At 45.0% G+C, this 14,051-nt stretch overlaps 1 protein-coding gene across 8 annotated transcripts in view; it reads right to left on the bottom strand.

The window, feature by feature from the left end:
• LOC118511056 (formin-J) overlaps positions 1-14,051 on the bottom strand; it is a 75,624-nt gene that overhangs the window by 36,005 nt on the left and 25,568 nt on the right. The gene's annotated exons all lie outside the window — the stretch shown is intronic.

Raw genomic sequence — 14,051 nt, 5'->3', positions numbered from 1 at the left:
TGGCTGTTCTAACGAAAATATTAACAAATTGAAGTATTATAATTGTGGTGCATCATAGAAATTTTAAATAAAAAAGCAACTGATAAGGAGAAATATTCGCTTGCTATCACTGACTGATACAGCAACATGAAACTACCAGGAGACAGTTTTCCGTTCCCCAGCGAAAAGCCCGCTTAATTTACAGCTAATTGTATACCCCTCCCCCCGCTCCCCCTCCCCCCATTATGTGCACCATGCTTCGATTTACACCGGTTTTTCGAGTGTGTGATTCGAGCGATCAGAGGAAGAACGACCAAGGGAAGAGGGTCCGGATTCATACCTTCATAAATATCACACACTATCACATTTTGCCGCTCATAATTCATTGACTGATTTCGCACACACCTTTGCCATTTTTGCAGGACTTTACAGCCTCGCAGCAGCGCGCAGAAAGTAGAACGAACAGGAGGAACTTTCATTTACTTTCATCTCGCTACCTTTTTACATTCTGTGCCCGCCTTATGTTTCAGACCGTGTGCACACACCTACCCTACACTGCATATCTTCACGAACTTCATGCTCGTGTACACCACCACGCACACAACAACCGCCATTTTTTCATTGGCTTGGCGTGGCCTGGCCTGGCCCGCCAGGTCCGGTTCAAAACAATCCTGCCTCCAAACAGGAAAGGAGTGTCTCGGCGGCAAGCTGAGTGTCGTGGTGTCTGTAGTAATGCGACTCCCGGTGCCTTCGCATACTAGCAACCGGGTCCTGTGTGTGCTGCAGTGCCGTCCTATGTGCAACAATGTTGTGTCGCTGGGCTACGGCGATGTACACACAGAGAGAAATTACGACCCAACCCAGGGCCATCTTTACTATACCAATGGGCATGCTCGCGCATCAAACCATCACCCATTGAATGGGGTATACACACACACAAACACACACGCACACATACAGCTTCAGTTCCGTCAGCAACACAAGAGCAAGGACCGAAGACGCACGGCACGGGCTCCATCACATGTATACCTCGCATTGACTAAAGGGACTCGTCGCTCGCCCTGACGCGATGTGGCCGGGCGGGAAAAAAAGGGAAACAGATTGGAAAACATTGTATGCGGGCGTCGAACCTTTGGAAATGTTGGGCAAGTGTGTGGGCGTACTATAAGACGGGGCTGGAACTGGGAAAAGTGAAGTAATGTGAAGGGATGAAAAGTTAGGTGCAAGTGTGCGTGTGCGTGTGTGTGTGTTTTGCCTGGTGGATTTCAACCCATTTCAGGGTTCAAATTGAGCTACCAGCTGGCCGTTCTGCGCTTCTGTTACTGCCTTACAAATGCTGTAACTCTGGTGTGATTCAACGATGTAATTGTAAACCGAATCTTGTAACAGAAATGTGCGGTGTGTTTTCTCACTCTCTCAAACTTATACTGTTGCCCTGTAAAATACGCTACGCAAGAATCCAGCTGTGGAGCACAACTTTGATGTAACATAGTTCTTTTTTTTGGGCTGTATCTACGCCGGCACTGTCATCTTAGAACGCTCGCTCAGTTACCTATATTCTTACACGAACGGATCAGGAGCGCATTTCTTTTGCGATAACAGTCGGACACCGAACAGCGATTCTGCCGCCTCTCGAATAGCATGGACACCCTCGATAGCCTCTAGGAATTCGTTCCAGAGCAGAGCTTGTCACAATTTTTCTTACTGCATAAAACATTTCGAGAAAAGTTGAAGCTGCTGCTTGTTTTTTGATCGTCAAAATAAAATCCCACCAGAATCCAGATGGAAAAAAGAAATCCACCAAACAACGCAGGGGAGAAAAAGTTGTATCTCGGCATCCTGGCCGCTCTCCCAAATGTCATGTAAACCGCAATGTTCTCGGTACGGGTGTAGACGCGACGGGGTAAAAACGAATCCGATCGATAAAACGGCACGCTACCTTCTGACAAGAATGGTTGCTCCTGGCAACCAATAACCAACCCGGCGGCTCCATCTCAGCACTATGTGTCAGCAACTCACTGGTTGCTTCAGCAGCCGTTCGAGATTCTTTGTACTTTACTCAAGGGGTCAGTTTTTTTTTTTCAAACTACACTACTTATAAACAGTTAAGTGAAATACAAAAACTAGGTAAATATGTTGAGAACTCTAAAAATAAGGATAATTGAAAACAAAATTTATTAAACAGAAATTTGGCAAAATTAATTGTACTTCCTCTGGAATCGTCCAACAAGTTACATGACCCATTTGAAATTTTACAAACAGAAGCAACCGAACGACATGTTACATCAAATCTGCTGCTCAGCAGTATCCGAAAAGATGGTGGTTGGTAGTTTCAACTGATAAAATGGTTCTATCTGCGGATGAAGTCAGGAACATGGAAAATGGTTATTGTGAGAGCATGCGCATAACTTTTCTCGCAGGACTTGGTCTTTTTCTTTGCAAAAACCTGGCCCACATGATACGGGCTGTGGATTTGTTTTTCGTGTTTTTCCTGTGTCGTGATTGCTCTAACCCACCTCTACACAAGTGGATACATAAATGATGCTAATCGAAAGCTTTAAAAATTATTCTTAGCACAATCGGAAAATGGTAAATCATAGAAAATGGTATATTTGGCATTGATAAATACTATTAAATTATAATACTTAATATTTCATCTTAAAGCTTGTAGTTCATTGAATGCAAAAATTGAGCATACAATGTTCAAAATACCAGCAATGCCCAGATCGTTATGTTCTTCCACCGATACGTGAATGCTTGTTGCATCATTTTGCGCATCAAATCTTCGTCACACGCCCTTTCTTTTCACGCCGCCTCTCAAGGGATGGGAGCATAGCAGCTGACATTTTACTACCATGTCCTGTGTATCGTAACAGGATGAGAGCCACAAACAAAACACTCGAATCGCATTGTAAAAGCTACGCTGAGCAGCACTAAGCTTTCATTGAGAGTGTTTGTTGCCCTTTATGAGTTTTAGCTATTTTTACATTTTAAAATGCGAATGTGATCATAAAAAACAGCTTCACACAACGCACATTACTCTTGCATAACTTCACCAAAAAAAAGTTTGTAATTTAAACTTATAAGAAAGCTTTTCAAATGAAATCGATGATAATGATGCTTGAGATAGCATTAGATATCGCTGTAAAACGAACTAAAACCTTACACAACAATGAAACTAGCCGCAATTTTATTTGTGCAACACACAACACAGCATTTTCATCTGAACATATTACAAATTATCGATCGCCCAACCTTACTGCTACCACAGATGGATGCACGCAGCTTGCAAAAGGCAGAGGATTTATTCAGCAAACGCTGCACGGGAGTGCACTCGCTGCGCTACTACCTGCTGTCCCCGTAGTCGAGAGGTATGTACAATCCACGGCCAGTTATGTGGATATAGTGTGCTGGCGTAGTGGTGTATTACGCCAATAGTAGCAGTAGTAGTACTACTACTACATACCGCGACTACTCCCGGTACCTTCATCACCACACCATCCACACCAAGGCGCTTGGGAGGACACTGAACCACACCATTTTATATAGGAACACAAAAATAGAGCACATAATCTCGTTCGCTGTCTCTGTGTACATAGCGATGCTTTCAAAAGGATTGGTCCAGCATCCACAGTTGCAGGAAAATGCATCCTGCAGCAGTTCTTGCAACCAGCCAGAAGGGGGACACTGTGAGAAAGAAGCAGCCACAGTGCAGTGGAAGCAAAAACAGGCAAAAGGAGGTACACAAAAAAACGACACGCACTACTACCGTAGTTCATACTAAACTAAGTGATCCATTTTCATTTAGCAATACGTCGTCGTCGTATGAGGGTTTTTATACGGAAAGCTCTCCGTAAAATTACGCGGCTGATGCTTGACGAGAAATGCTAATGCAAATTAAACAAGCGAGTACTAGTAGCTCAACCACACCATCCAGAGCAAAGTTTTGGGTACTTGTACCTTTATTATCTCTTTGCGTGATTGAAGTTGTTCGATTATGTTGAATCAAAATATGAGACAAATCGTGGTTTGATAATAGCTGCATTACCACCCTTCATGAATGGCAACAAGCAGAAGAAAAACAAGGCATCCGGAACACGCAGAAGCTTCTTCAAGAAGTGCAACCCACAATCGATGGAGAAGAAAATGCGTCCACATAGAGAACCGAACCAAGAGCAAGAGCATGCGAAACAACTCGTGATCTATTCGACCTCGTTCCTGCTTACACCGAAGCTTTACATGCGTAAGTGCACTGCTACGTGATATGCGTAGCAGATATACCAGAAACTGCACCAATTGGTGGAAGGTATGCCCCGGGTGTCGGGTTTCGGCAAGCCGACAGCAAACCCTCTTTTGCATATCAAGTCCGCTGTTCTGCTAATACTGCGCGCGACAGTCCGCGCCGATGGCCTCCACAACCTATTGAAGGCATCGTCCTCGGTGGCGCGTCGTTAGTCTCGATGCAAACCGGCTGACCAGTTTGCACACTAGTGTACGCACTTGTGCGACTTCACGGCAGCGGCAATTCACGGGTGCAACCAAATCGCATCCGACGCGGCAATAGTGCACAGGACGACTACTACTTCCTTCCCACTACCATTTTCTCCATACGGTCGTTCCACCAAACGGCGATCGCGACGACGCCTAACGCGCCCTAGCGCGGCACAGGATCGAGGGCGACAACGACGGAAGCAACTTCGCCTTACTTACGAGGTTACACAAATTAATTTATTTATTTATGCACCTCTGCTACTGCCACCCCAAAGGGTTTAAGCGAGGAGCCCTCTTTTCGCCCGCCCACTTTGGATGCACTTGAAGTGTGAGTGTGCGGCGTGTGTGACACTTAGCCCGTCTCGAATCGGAAAGCCAGCTCATTCAACTTAACAAAAACTAACCACCAACAAACCACCGCACCACTGTACACAATCCAATCACCGGACCCACGGCTTTCTGTCAGCAAATTGTGTTTGCCTCCTCTTCTTCTTCCTGGTGGCTGTTTTTACCTTTCCGTAAGGCACAGACGGTACAACAATGATCGATTTTCTGCGGTAGACGTTTAGAAGCGGGCGCGCTGCAACATTGTTGCGCCCGGTGCGGAGGATTCCACCACATTTGCAATTTTGCTCCAGTTGCTGGGAACATACATGTTTGCCGCATAGCATGTAACTCGAGAAAACCTTTCCTACGTGCAAGCTGTGAAGCCAACGCCATTCCGGCGGTTGTACGTCAAACACACTCGACCGCCCTCTTTATAGTCAATGAAGAAAGCTATTCAGGTTGGAAAGATGTGGCATACGAGTGAGAACATATATCATACACATAGCTGATTTATGATTTTTATGCGATCGACACAGCGAGTATCATTTTACCGAGCAATTAAATGTATTTAAATTTTCCATTTCGACCTCAAATTTTGTAGTTTGAATTGATATCACTTCGTAAAACAATGTACTGCGATATAATCATTTACACTCATACTGTGCAAATGATCGTTCCATCTGCAATCGGTATAATGTACAGAGAGCAAGAAGTTGCAAGCGAGCAATCATTAGCCAGTCGTATGCACTACTTTAAATAAGCCAAAGTTGAGTACTGAGCTTGGCGCGACAACCTTGTTAGAATCATTTAACTGCGCAGTTCGCGCATGGCATGTCGGTCACAGAGATGCTTTGCCTCGACCTCCTACCGAACGACCATTTGACGAGGCTGGTTCTCTGCCAGCGCGCGCCAACATTTATCAGCACCACAGAAATAAGCAGTTCGAGCGATTCGAGTAGATTAACATCTTGCATACTTAGCAAATGCACTAAATTATCAAGCATATTATGTATAAATTGCATTGTTTTAAATATAAAAAAAATATATCATCAGCAAGTTCACTTCTATTTCAAAACACGTCCTTACATTGGTGAAACGCAAAATCCGTAATCTACGTAGTCATTGAACTTTGTTGATTGATTTTCGGTCATCTTGCGAGTGATTCCTTTTCGGTCGATCATGACCTATTTCAAATACTGTTTTCTTTGCTCTTTGCTGATGTTAGCATTATTGAGCCAAGAAGTCGGCTTTTGATGTTATTTACACTCGTGACCATACACACCGCCATTTCTCAACATCTGCACTGCAAAGGCCAACAAAAATAGATGTAGGAAAGTAGCAAAAAAAAACAACAGAATGCCTCTTACTTTCAACCATTGTCAAATACCCACACATTTTCTTGCAAACAAACATAACATATGTGCCGCGGGAAGGATCGCAAATCACTTGCAGCCAGCAGCCAAACTTTAACAAACCTCTTTCATGTTTTGTTGCTCCTTGCTTTTTTGCTTCATACACTGTACATGAAATGGAGCGCACAAAAAAATCCATTTTTGCGTGGGATTTGCAGTCAACAAATTTGGCACCATCGATGTCATGATTTATACGATTCGGTGGTTTCACCTTTCGGCTACTCCTCCCCAAACCTTCAAACATCCCACACACACGCACGCTTACCGAGGAACCTTCAGAACCTTGAAGGATCTGCAAACTACCACACCATTGCCGCCATGAGCGAGTGCAAGTTAACTGATATATGAATGGGGTAAGTTCAAAGAAGACTGCAGCGAAAAGAGCGACATCCACAGAAAGGACACATACGAGCTGGCGAAAAGTGGAAAGCCTTCAACTACTACGCGTACAGTGGCCATTAAAACCGTCGTCTGTGACTTTTACATGGGTTGAATGAGAGCGCATCGAACGGCTCTACGGCCAGAAGACAGGAAATTTGTTTTGCGTAGCGTATGCGGGCCATCGTTGCCTTGCATCATCTCTCGGCTAGTGGTTCGTCCGGTCTGCGTCTGGACACGATTGGACCCGTGCTGGATGAGATCCGAATACTACAGATAGGACCAGCAAGTCTAGCTAGCATCCGAACGGACGTACGGCCGCTTAAAAGATATAAGCGCAATCGTTTCAGCAATTGCACTTTACCTTGAGACTAAAGACCTTCCCAGCCGGTTGTGGTTGGGAGGGTTGCTAAACGGGACTCTGTTGCTGAGCTGAGCTGTTATGAGCACCCTTTGCAGTACATGCTGCACTGCTTTCCTTCCAACCTGTTTACCTTGCATGGAACCGAGCGGCATGTTTAATGGAAACTGTTGCGAATTTTAAACCATCCCATTCTATTTACATGCGCCCTAAGGACCATGCCCGGTAGGATAGGATACGGCGCAGATTTAACTAGGGTTTAGCAACCTTCCGTCGCCTTCACCGGTATTTTGACACCCCTCAGGATATTTTTTAAAACAAAAAGCAAGAAACAATAACACGATAGCTATTACTTTAGGATTATTCAGAGAGCAGAGTTCAAAACCATACTGAATATACCTAACTATTCCCCATACATGAGTACAAATTACTGCTACAGTAACATCTAGATATGCTAGTCCACGTTTACGGATTTAATTTTCAATACATTATCTTATGGACACAAACCTGTCCTGTTTGAGGCCAGTTTGAATTGAAGCAACACTTCCCAGCCATCCACTAAATCGACTCCATCAGGCTCGTATGAAGAAGGCGAGTTGGTCACTCCCAACACTGCCGACCGTATTACACCTAAAAGCCTCATTATCAGGTGATCATCGTATGCATGGAAGTGACATGGCGGTGGCAACACCGCCTACCTCCAATGATAATGTGATGTAGTGTCATAAAAATTCCTTACCGTAACGTAACGATGTGATCATGAGCTCATTCTACTACAAAAAAAAATTATCTAGTTATTGTGTCTTCACATAGTTTACTAAATCAAACGTACACCATACACGATCGCCAGAGATGGCACTATCACACAAGCTTTAGAGAACCAGCAGTGCGCGATCAAACGGGTTGCATGCATGCATTCCAACCTCAAATGCACAATTATATTGAAATCATTGTTTAACATGTTGCATTATTATTACATCGTTTACATTACGATTAGCCAAAGCTACCCAACTTCCCAGCCTCCCTTACCATTCACGACTAATGGCATAACATTAAAATCTTTAGGTATGTTCAAGAAGAGATGCATGCACACAGAGCCCCACAAAGCAGCGAGAGTAGTTACTGTTTAAAACTAGGTTACAGTAATTCGTTTTTAATGACTTTGGATCACTATTACCCTGTTTTTCTTCTTCAATTGGTGTTCCGTGTCGATTTTTGGTATTAACTTCAAACATCTGTTGTTGTTGGGCACAATTTTAAACCCCAAACCAGCAGTCGGATGTATATTTATCAAGCAAAGCAGCGTGTAACACTACCATGCACACCATGCTCGGAATCGGGCGAACAAGCTTGTGAAAGTGTACGCATTTTTTATCTAGTACTATAACAACCCGTTGCACCGAGCACCCCATTCCCACTGAAACCCCCCCCCCCCCCCCTCCGTTCTTGTAATAGTATATGGCTCGAAAGTTAATGCATTTCCTGCACCGTTTAATGCACATCATTAACGTCATCACTGTAGTCGGAAAAGGCTAGAGATCAGTTCCATTCCGACGAACGGAAGGGAGGTAGGTGTAGGGTGAAATATTAAAGAAGGAAAAACGGAGTGATAACAACGATAATAAATCTACCCGACACCGCTAGCCGCTTGCTTGTCCACAGACTATCCAGACACTAGGTGTAAAGGTGGTTCAATCTGAGGTTGCCTGAGACGTTATGATTGATAGCAAAAATAATAACCATTTCGGTGCAATCTAACGCAATATGGCTATCGTCGATGTTCATATATGGCTCCTTAGATGTACGCAACCTGGCCAACCTGTTCAACCTTACCTTGCGGTAACGAGTGCTCCCAGGGAACGGTATGATGATTCTATTATGTTTGACGCAGTCCATTTTTCTACTTGAATCAAATAAGAGATCTATCAATTAGGGGTGCGCTGCAGGGACGCAACACGCACAATAGTGTATAAAAACTGCTGTGAAATCTATTTTCATTAAAGCAATTGATGATGAACTTCCCTATATACGTTCCCGTGAAGCACTGGGTCACACTCTATTTTGCTTTCTAAGTTTTTCCTCCACCTGGTGGTGATTGATCGACTACATTATTCATGATTTCATTTCCTGCTATCCAGAGCACAAACAGTACGACCAAAACGGAAGTTCATCTAGCTCATCGAGTTTTTAGATGGACCGTAAGCGAAACACATACGACGCATCTGCGATCGTACACCCCTGCGGTCAATCTTGTGAAACTAAGAAGAAAAACGTAATATTGGGTCATCTTTCTCTGAACGGTACCCCCACTCGTAGAGCAGTAATCGGTTGCTATTTACTAAAACTTAAGCACTTCACCAACAATTTACTCGTGATGCTAATTCGATTGAGTCATTAAAGAAATTAGTCTTTATAATATGACCAAGGCACAAAGATCGTTTAATCAACTCAAAACAGCAGCAGTCTGCGCGCAGTGGTGTTTTGATCTATAACAACAGTTCGTACGATCAAACACACCAACATGCGACACCGCGCCAACCGCGCCAACGTACCGCAGATAACGGGTGTTTTATGAATGAAACCACTTTTTCCCTTCATAAGCTATCTCGCGTCGCGTGTGGAGTTGCTTTTTTTCCTCTCCCACTTTTCGTCCAATGAATGACCGGACGGATTCGTTGGCTTAATATGAATGAACACACCCTACCCCACACAAGTGACGCGCGATTGTACAAACCGAACGGGCGGAATTGGACGGATGGATGATTGCGGATGGATGGATGGATGGATGGATGGATGAATGAAAGGAAAAAGACCTGCCACAACACATCGAAACAACAACAACAACAGCAGCAGCGCCAACAACGCCGACGACGTCGCAACAACAAAGAGCAATCGAAACATTCACATACATGCACTGTTGTGTTTAGTTGGCCGGGCCGGGGCTAGCGCACGCTACATTCCCAGCCATCTGTGTTCCTCTACCCACACGACCCCCCCTTTCCCCATTTAATCCAGCTCGTTTCCCGTCCATGCCAACCGGTGTGCTATGTATGTCATCGCTTGTGGCTCTCTAATTCGAACCAGTGGACCTCACAAACTCGTACGATCAATCGGTAGGGCACGCCAAGATTGCATTTTACCATCACTACCTTGAACTTAGTTTGGAGCTAGTGAGTGAATCTACTGCATTAATGCATCTTTAGCCGTATAACATGGCCATTATCATACCATAACATCTTGACGCTCCTAGCGATGGTCTCCCGTCTGCATGATCTCTCTTTTTACCCTTCAACTGCGAGTTGAACCACCACAAGGTTCACAAGATCCCGTGTCCACGTATGCATATCCCAGACCGACCCCGGGGTGCTTACTTGCAACCATCAAAAACAAAGTCGCCTACATTCCACAAATAACGACTGCATAATACTGCACCTTGCACCGCCGTGTGGGCGGTGTGTTGCTGTCCGTCAATGGGAAGGCGTCCGTTGTGGCCTTTTGCCAGAGGTCTAGGCGAATGTATAAACAAGCTAATCATAAACCAGCTGCAATGACTAACCCCGCTATACTACGAGCCAGCCGGAGCTTGGGTGCCGATCACTACCAGCAAAATGACGCAACACATACACAACACCGATGCACTTCCACAATGACACTGACCTATCGCAACGATTTGCCCGGTTTGGTTCAATCAAACGAAGTACCGTTTTTGATTAGCAGCGTGCGTTGTTTTAGAGCGCTGGCGGCATACCCAACCCCGATGCTACTACGGGTGTTATCGACCGCATGCCTTAGATCATCGGTACGTGTTTTACATGCCAAACCAAATAGTTTACCCGTATGTGGCTTGCATGACCAATGCACCTCCCGGTCAAGCCTCTGACTCTGACATAACAAAACAACTGCTTCTCTCCATCGATGTTTGTGTCAACTAATTGCATGTAAATCTTTAACAAATTGTAACTAAATGCTAATAACATGCCGGATGTGTTTAAGCGTATTTTTCAACTTAGAAGTGTTATTTAGTGTGTCCGCAAATGGTGCGGCTGCGAATGTCTTGGGATAATTAACACTCCACTTTCTCCGCACAAAACGAAAAAAAAAGTACCAACAAATGTACCATTTCTTGTTCCACGCAGCTCCCCCGTATCGACGCAGTGCAAGCAGTAGCAGTAGTAGGCAACGCTGGCTGCTACTGCATCTGGCGTCTTGTAACGATCGTAAAATATGATAATTCTGCCCCCGCCACAAGTCTCCGAGAACTTTACTGCACTGCCTGCCTCCTGCCGCTGCTGCTAGCCTCGTAGACTCGTAGACGGCGTGAAAGAAACTAAATTAATTTTGCAACATTGTTGCCACCTTTATCATGCCGATGCCGTCGACAGTTTATGTTGAGATGTTTGTGTGTTTGTGTATCTGCTGCTGCAGTTACCGCCGGTGGGATGCATTGGCAAAAGAGGGAAAAGGCCGATGTTTATGCATACACTTTTACCACCCGGCGGCATGCCGCCTTCTTGCTGTGTGCGGTACTGCCCACAAATTACCGGAAGGATCTGGTAGGTGGTAACCGGATTCGTTAACCACTACCACCTTCTACTAGCGTGTCAAACGACGTGCACCATTCTTTCTCACTTTTTCTCGTGGCGCACCATCAATGTGAACACTCGTGCACATACACACCCGAACCCATACATACAATACCGGCGACATCGGGGCGATCATCATCACACCCTGCAGCGCATACGGCTATTAGCACACCAAACCAACACACCTATAACTCAGGGATCACAATAGCTGAAGGTCCATAAATTATCTGTCAACATTTTGGCCTATTTCTTCAGGCCTGTTCATTCATGCAGTTTCGATGCAGCGGAGGCGGGCGTTGTACTAAACGGACCCACGTGCCAATTCAGTTCCGGTGCGGAAATGGGCAATTCATTGCACTGCGAAAAACGCTTTTCTATCTAATTGCCATATGCAGTACCAAGCACGAGCGGGAGATTTCTTCCAATAAATCCTTCAATCTGCAAGGGATGTACCGATGCAGAGTGATCGCCATTCATCCCCCAGACAAATCGAAACCAAGTCCAATCGAAAACAACAACAAAAACACACCGATGTATAACGAAACCGCAATTAATCTTTGGTTTAAATTAACTCTGCACACCCAGAGCTCATATGGTTAACGAAAGTATGCATATTGGCGCGAGATGATGATGATGACCAAAATGTTCAATCGCACAGTGACCTACATTCTCGAATCAATGCGTATGTCATTGGATGTCGAGGAGCTTGGAGTGCAATTCTGAGTGGACTTGAGAGTATCACCAACCACGACACAATCCCTTCGACCATACCCCCCATTGGCCTACTAACTAGCCTCTTCTTGCTATCGCTAAAAGAGAGATTTTTTCCACCGCTAAATGTAAATATTACGCGGACGCAACGGTTTTGAAAGCTCAGGGATCCGATGTAGATGTTTTCATGTCCGAATGCATGACACATATGGGGTACGAGATTCACTCAGCTCATTTTGTTTACAATCAGATTCATTCATAAACGCGTCGTACGTATAGGTACCGTGTGGAATATCCCAAACTGCTAAGCTCACATTTGCTGTTGTGCACATCAACAGTGCTGCTGCAGATGCTGCAGGCGTATTTATCATTCGTAATTGCTTTTCATTTTATGGAGCTTTGCCTTCGATTGTGTGCCTCTCTTGAAATAAGCAAATTGTGCCAAAAATATCTACATACATTCATCAGTTCGAGTACCATAAACCCTGTGTGTCTGTAACGTTTGCTACACATTGTTGCAATTTCCAGTCGGATTTTCCGCTTTGGAAGCGTCCCTGGGACAAGCTGATTGTAGACGGTATCTTCTTTTCGCACAATACAGTTCTTTGCTTGTTTATTAATGTATTACAAAAACTTGTCATACTTCATCAAGATTATTTTGACACACACTTAGACATGATCCCATACATGACAACATTCATTGCCATTTGCGCGTTCTTCGATGCAATTTTTCCTATCGATACGATCAATACTAGGCGTACAGCCAGCCGGCTTAACACGCACTTATCCTTGATAGCGACTTTTTCAATCAACTGTGTGTAAAAACAAGCATTACACTTTACAAACAACTGCACCAGCACAGCAAGTGTTTCAGGCCACATCAACATAGTTGAGGCCCGGCTCCTCAAATGTGCATCCAGCTGTTGTGGTTCGTGATGCGATCTTACAGACAATGTATTAGAAGATGTTCGAAATTAACAATCACAAGCATCGATAACCTGCACATCATTGCGAACCTCTCTTTCCTGCATCTCGATCGTACACTGCTCTCTTGTGTGTACCCCGCAAAAGTTGCATCTCTATTTATACTCATACTCGAACACAACTCCAACGCTCTGCCGGCTATAACGAACGAGCATGCAACTGCATGATGTCGCACCATAAGTTATCGTATCGTGACGAGGAATAATTGTGGTGACGTTGGTACGCGCGGTAATGCCGCCCCCGCCCCTGCACCGCAAACAGTGGTGCAAGGGCGCGGGGAAGAAGGAGCTCATGGAGAGGGTCAGCGGCAATAAGACCCACCAACGCCATCGCCATCATCTGAAGCGTGTGTTTCATGTTTCTTCGACTTCAACACCCTTTCTCCTTGGCCATGTTGGCCGCATCCTAGTGGATGGCGCGGGAAATAGGGCGCAGGGCATTAGTTTGTAACAATGTTGCAAATTAAATTGCGCTCAATTTGCTCACACCCTCATCTCACTCCTGAGAGATACAGACACACACACACGTACACACAGACGCCTCACGATTGGTTATGATGGAATGGGGAGTGGAGTGGAAACGATGCACTTCACCCCAACTGGTTTTCTTGCACTTGGGAACGAGTGCTACAGCGGCGGCGGCGGCGGCGGCGCCATCATTGCCGGCACAGCGAACCTTCGTCTACATCTAGTCAACAAAATTATTTGCACCGGTCATAACCGCCCGCTTGAGTTGAACTGTTATTTTCATATCGCGCAGTCTGGCCAACTGTATCGAAACATATCAACACATGCATGGGCGGGATATTACGCTCTTGGCATCGTC

Source organism: Anopheles stephensi, chromosome 3, assembly GCF_013141755.1.
Source record: "Anopheles stephensi strain Indian chromosome 3, UCI_ANSTEP_V1.0, whole genome shotgun sequence".
Classification (NCBI taxonomy): domain Eukaryota; kingdom Metazoa; phylum Arthropoda; class Insecta; order Diptera; family Culicidae; genus Anopheles; species Anopheles stephensi.
This window is presented reverse-complemented; position numbering and strand designations above follow the sequence as displayed.